This window comes from Lasioglossum baleicum, unplaced genomic scaffold (assembly GCF_051020765.1).
Source record: "Lasioglossum baleicum unplaced genomic scaffold, iyLasBale1 scaffold1597, whole genome shotgun sequence".
Classification (NCBI taxonomy): domain Eukaryota; kingdom Metazoa; phylum Arthropoda; class Insecta; order Hymenoptera; family Halictidae; genus Lasioglossum; species Lasioglossum baleicum.
Window position 1 is genome coordinate 24,993 of NW_027470656.1, and position 7,041 is coordinate 32,033.

Consider the following 7,041-nt stretch of genomic DNA (forward strand, 5'->3'; position numbering starts at 1 on the left):
AGCTGTTCATCCACTGTGATATTTTCGTCTGGCTTATAACAGTTTTGACTATTTTCAATTAATGCGATCCATATCCTTGATACTAATGCAAATATATCTTTCTACAAACGTTGGCCCCTCTCGCTTGTATTATCAAAACGCAAAAATCGTAGTATTTCCATGAAGCAATTTCTGCTCATGACGTGCAAAATAAAAGAAGAATTCCATGTTTTATTCTATAAAAACAATGCATTGACATTTTACTGTTCATATGCACCACGTACATATAGAATACCTATAAATGCCTCTAATTTCTCTCGAAGTAAACTCCTTTCTTTCCCTAAAACCCTTTGTGCCTCCATTTCCGTACATTTTATATTGTATTCCATAATATTATTATCAAATAGTAAATATAATGCGGTGCTTACTTTGCCCGTGAGAATATTTCGTTTGGCGTGTCCGGTTGGACCAGGTACATCTTTGGAAATAGTATGAAGAGGTGATCTGCCAGGAGAGGAACTTGTTTCGATCTTTTTCCAGACTGTGCCATCAACAGCAATTTCAATACTTTGACGTTCATTGCTTTCTTCACTATCGCCTTCACAATCCGTCAACAATGTCATCCTTTCTCGTCCTCTACTCGCATTCAAATTATCTTCCTCTTCAATAGTGCTTCAGAAGTAATTTTCATAATCGCTATCGAATTCGTGGTCACTTTCGAAAGAATCATTCAACTTATCTACACTTTCAGATTGTGACCTTTCATCAATTTCAGAGCATTCTTCACTTATTTTATTTATTTTTCTTCAATAACTCCTTCTTTCTTGAAATTCGGGACATCTTTAGAAGAATTTTGAATGTAAAAAAACAAGTAAGGTTAGGTTTTTAGGTTAGGTTATTTATTTTATCTTCTTCTTGTGATAAAAAGATAAGGAATAGAAATAATTTTCAGTATTGCAAACAGTTTAACTGCTTACTTACATGTGATGCTAATTTCAACAATCTGTTTTTCATATTTAAACGAATTTATTCAATTTTTTTAGATCAAGTCACTGGAATGATCTACAGGAAAATATAAAACATGGCGGAAGACAAGCAAATATCAAAGTATCCTGCGATACGACTGAAATTAGAATTCCTCAATCAGATTACAATTAATATGATGCTGCAAAATGGTGTTGATATTTATATGTAAATCGGTTTAAAATTAAGCACTGTTATGAAATCCTTAAAGTGTCAAAAGGCACGTCATGCTAGAGATAAGGATATCATATGCACAGTTTAAAAGCCAGGATGAGCTAGAGGAAAATGATATCACTGAATAAATTTAGTAACTGTTGTACAAAAAGTAAAAAACTTAAATGTGGAGAAATGATTAAACTTAGAAAATAATGTTAACTTAAAATTTGAATGGTGTCTTTTGACACCTCTTGGTAGAAATAGTGTTAAATAAGTAACTTATGTAGGAAAAGTTAAGGGAACAGCAGTTAAAATTTATATATTTAACGCATATTTAACTATGTGATATGTTTTTTTCGCGACGTAGAACATTAACTGTTTGGTCCTTCGTCGGTTACCGAAAAAATGAGAATCCAGATGAAATGTTGATTTATTCGGCATAAAAATGACAAAAAAATCACGACTCGATGAACAATTTCAAAAAGTTCGGACAATTATCTCTCCAGAAAGTATCAGGTCTAGTAATAAATAATGTCGTTTTTTAGTATTCATTTAAAATCTTGCTTGCCACTAACTTCATCGACATAATCGACAAACCCGTGGTACAAACAGAGAGCGCGAAGTGTAATTAACAAGCCTTGCCGCAATAAGTTTGCATTTGAACTGTTTTATTTCGTGAATCTAGGGTTAAAATGATGGCGGATGAATGGCATATTCGGCATTGCACGCTTTACGAGTACCAGTTGGAAGACAAGTAAACGAGGCTGAGAAAAGTATCCGTACTGCTGTGGGTCAAGATGCTGTTGCGAAGTGTATAGAGGATATTTTTAAAGTTTGGCTGGAGCTTTAAGAGAAAAAGAACACGCACTGAAAATCGGAAAAGGCGTAATTCTTCGTCAGGATAACGAAGAACCGCATACTGCAAGAATTCGGGTAGGAAATTCTCCCTGAACGTTCATATTCTCCTGATATTCCCCTATCCGATTATTACATGTCTCGTTCCTTGCAAAATTTTAATCTTGGAAAACATTTCAGTAACGAAGAGTGAATGAAAAAAGCCTTGACCGAATTATATGATTGAAAATTGCAAAAATTTTAAAATAGAGGAACTAAGAAGCTATCTGAGCGTAGGGTACGAGTAGTTGAAAACAACGGCAATTATACCGTTGATTAAATTCTTTTGTTTAGTTTAAATTAATTAGTTTTAAGAATACATCGCGAAACGACATTAATTATTACTAGACCTGATGCATACCATTGTTTTATTATATCGGGCAGTTTTTAATAAATCATCTTTATTTAAAATTACATGTTGTTATATACGTCTGTATATCGAGAGATAACTGTACCTTGTACAGGTCGGTATTTATTTCGTTAGTATGGAGAAATTATAATAAAGAGAAATAAAGTAGTGTAAATGCGTCCATTTATTTTACAACAAATATATTACATTCTTTTTTTTTTCATTATGTAGGCCTTACTTTTTAGGTTATGAATTAGGAATTAACACTGAAGATAATAATCAGTTCGATTGAAATGCTTTAATGACTTCTCTCCCCTCCAATCGGTAGATGTAATGCGTAGTCCTCAAATTTTTCTGATAATTAATTTTAAATTTTATTTAACTATACATATATCAAACGTATTAAATACGCGTTCGATTTTTATGAAATATAAACGAAAATAATCATCGGCTGCTCGTGCAGTACTACTCTCATTCGTAGGCTTACAATGTATCATTGCAGCGCAAAAATTTTACGAATAATGTGACGTGTTAATTTACCTAATACTGGAAACATCGAAAACAAATAAGTAAAAGCCGTGCCGTAACGTAAACTCGAAAACCTGAGTTGGTGCCTGTTACCGTAAAAAGACACAATCACCTCTGCTAAACCCGATCCTTGAAGTGAGAAATTAAAGATTACAGTAAATAGCCCTAACAAACATTCCAGGGTAAGGTCAGAGTTAAGACAAAGTTAGTGGAGTGCGTGATCGCGTGTCTTGCTCGAGTGACGACGTCAGCCGCCATTAGTTTTAATACTATAACCTAAATAACGAATACGAAACGATAAATGTATTAAGAATAACTATACACGAATTAACTCGAAAACCTAGCACAAACACGTGCTTTACTTTTTTCGATTCATTTTTTAAAGCGTTAGCGAGGGTACAAATATATAAGGAAGGCTCCGAGTTCCCATAGAACGCCCATAGTTGTTATAAACAATTGCACTACCTGCTCTTCGGGGCGAAAAGATTTGACACCGCTCGACCGATCGTCTCGTAGTTAATAACCTCGTGTAAGAACTGATGTCTGATTGTTTACGCCGTTTATTTTAAATCGCTTACAAAAGTTTCGCCGGTTAATTGTTGTCATGTGACGAATAACAATACGGTACAGTACATATGGTTTCGCAGTTGTTATTTAAACGGTAGCAATATAATTGCGTTGGCCAACGATCATGCTATACAAAAATCTCTGGTTCTCGTCCGATCACCAAAGTTAAGATGTGTTGGGCGCGGATAGTACTCTTAGATGGGTGCCGCTTGGGAACTCCGCGTGTTGTTGGCATAACTGTATTTTCTGACATTCCATACCACCTTCTTCAACAATTTTGCATTCTCAAATCACTGATCTGGTCCACGCACACCTGTCAAAGCTCTCAAGTTTTTAAAATTTCGTTATATCCTATTGCGCTGTTCGGAAAGTCATGTTGTTTTTTTTTTTTTGGTGAAAATGAAACACGGTCCTGTTAGAATGTTTAAACATTTTATTAAATTACATATTCTCCATTTTAGTCCAATACCTGTTACCATCTTTCGGGCTGGAGATTGATTCCACGGTCCTAAAACTTCTGATCCCTGCTGGCAAAAAACTGGTCCGAGTGATATTTGACATCCCGATTTGAATCGAAGGTCTTCCCGTCCAAAATATTTTGCAAAGACCGGAACAAGAAATAGTCCAAAGGTGCGAAATCTGGCGAATATGGTAAGTTCAGTGGTATATACCATTCAAGCTGTAAAAGCTTTTGGCAAGGTACCAAACTCGTACGAGGTCTCGCATTATTGTGGTGAAACACTATACCTTTTCTACTGGTTAATTCTGGCCATTTCGGTTTGAGCGAATCACATCATTTTACCCAGTTGGTCACAGTACACTTCAAAATTAATAGAGGCATTGTCCGGTAGAAGCTCAAAAAAAAAAAAAAAAAAAAAACGATCCCCTTGAAATCCCAGCAAACAGATAGCATAATTCAACTGATCACAGTTGAATCACGTTCGTTGAGTTTTAATAATATATATAGTATTGTATATATATGGGAGCAGGTGGTGATGGACGAAAAAAATTATTTATTAGCAAATATTAATTTTATTTCTTCGCCTACCCTACAATTATCAATATGCCACTGTTATACGAAACGAGCTTGTAGAACTAAGTATACAAAGTTAAATTAAAATCGGTTTCTGCTTTCTTACAGCTGCCGAACCACTCTGCTATTTCAACTTTTGAAATGCAATCTTCTCGTACGCGCCCTTCTATCCCTATTTAATCTTTCACACTCTTTTACTCACAGGCTTTCTACGTCATGCACGCTTTCCCGGACATCCTCGAACTATGTGGGCGTGGTCCTCCAAACACTCCAGCATTCCTAGACTTTCATTCGATACTTCTACTCGTCCCTGTCATTGATATCTCTTCTATAAACCGTCCTATTACACGCAACCCTCTCGTATTCATTTATTCCCAAACACACTCGCTCAGGTTACTCGACTATGCTATCCGTCACTCGATTCAATATGTAAGTATACAAGGTGAAGGCGAATAATACACAGAGTGTATTAAAGTTAACTGTCACAGTCGATGTGCACCTTCGGATCGATGAAGATCCGTTGAGAAAAAGTAGCTGCAAAATTATGCCAGCGCATAATTTTCCAGACTAAATTTTTACTTATCGCATCGTATTGGAAAAATGAAATGACTTTCCGCACGATCCAATATATTATTTGTCAAATATAATGTTAGCAAAAGTTTATGTAGGAAACATATTTAATCGTATAATTAGTACTGTTTTCAACTATATTACAATATTATTCTGTATGTCCGCAATCTGAGTGGCACGATCGCTTTGGACTAGGCGTCGCCGTTCGGGCCCGTCAGCAGGGTCCTTGTACCGTCTGATAACAACAGCCTACCAGGATCACCAATAGCATGACGAAACCTCCAAAATCTGCGTAAGTGGAAATATACAGAAGTTAACAAAGGAATTGGCACAGCATGATTGTTTCGATTCAAATGCTTATAACCATGAAACAAATTGTTGAAGAAGAAAATTTGTTTGACACGTATATTTATTTCTTATTTTAGTCTATTGTTCGATGGAAACAGTAGCACAAATAAAGCCTTAATTTTTCTAACAAAGGGTAATAAAATGTTACTAAAAAAGAATGGCGATGATTTATTTTAAAACAGTGTATTATATTTATACGTTCAACATTATCGTATTGTACAATTTAACGTGTAATAAAAGAATTTAGTACTAAAAGATTAAGAATTTATGTTACTAATTATAGTTATACTCGCGATAGGCTATGCTCATAGTAATTCGTGATGCTTAATCGATATGAATTATAAAATCGTTTCCGAGGTAAAATTTAATTCTGTGTTTACGATTAATTTAAACATGTCTCGTGACACTGCATTATACATAAACTCATTAAATCGACATGAAATTACATTAATTAGTCATGTCTCGCAAGAAGTAATTTACTGCAGATGATTCTTATTAATATGAGTACGAATAGTACTAACCATAACATTCTGTGTCGTTCTGTATTATCTAACATGTACAAGTTATATAATATTTTACACTTATTATTGTAATCAATTTTACTACATTGTTTACTCTAATTAACGGCATTAAGCACATAACAATTATAAAATTGTTTTTAAAAATTATAAAGCTATATTTTACAGTGAAAGTATCGAGTTTAAAACCAACGGTTGTTGATAAATATTTTAGAATCCGCTTGGTGGTAACTGCTTACTATGGAGTCTTAGAGCCCTGAAATCTTTTTTGCTTTGTATATTATATAAGAAATAAAATTCTGTCAATCATTCTCTATTTCATTAAATTGTCGTAACGAATTTAAGAAATTTTATTTTTATTTCTATATATATTTAAGATTTTTCTTCAACAAGTCATAAGACCAAATTAGAGATTTTTGAAATTTTTCGGAGATTTCTAAAAAAGTTGTACAAATTTTCATTAAATCAGGATTTTAACGTATGCTTGAAAAGTAACACGGAAAATGGAAAAATTTAGTTAATATTAATTTCCAATGAGATAAAAGTTTTCATTAAAAATCATCTCTTCTGAATTACTTTTCAGTAATTCAGCCAAAGATAGATATTCCAACCTATATTTTCTTAATGTTAATTTAAATGTAGAATTAAATAAATTAAAATTAAGTACCTAACGTGTAGTTTTAGTATTAACACGAGAGGAATTTTTAAATACCAAAACATTTTAATAGTACTTAATACCTGTCTCAATGATATTATTCCAAATCACCCAAAAATCCGTACTGTCACCTCACAATATTCTATCGTATTAATATTCGCAAAGGGAAAGCGATAAATTACTTTTAATAAAATTAATTTTAAATTGGTTTGTAATATGCAAATTATTTCATTTTTGCTTTTCAGTTGGCATTCATACTTGCTACCCAATAATCGTGTTCCTGTATGCAATATCTATTTGTATTCCTAACACGTATTTGTTCAACAAATTTGTATTTCGATGATTATCACACGCATACAAGATAAATAGATCATTAGCTCATAATCGAAAATCGGCATGTATTAATTGGCATGCAAACTAT

General features: G+C 33.5%; 1 pseudogene; it reads left to right on the forward strand.

Moving 5' to 3' along the window:
* Positions 1-3,610: 3,610 nt before the first annotated feature.
* LOC143220797 (5S ribosomal RNA) lies at positions 3,611-3,730 on the forward strand (annotated as a pseudogene).
* The last annotated feature ends 3,311 nt before the right edge of the window (positions 3,731-7,041 follow it).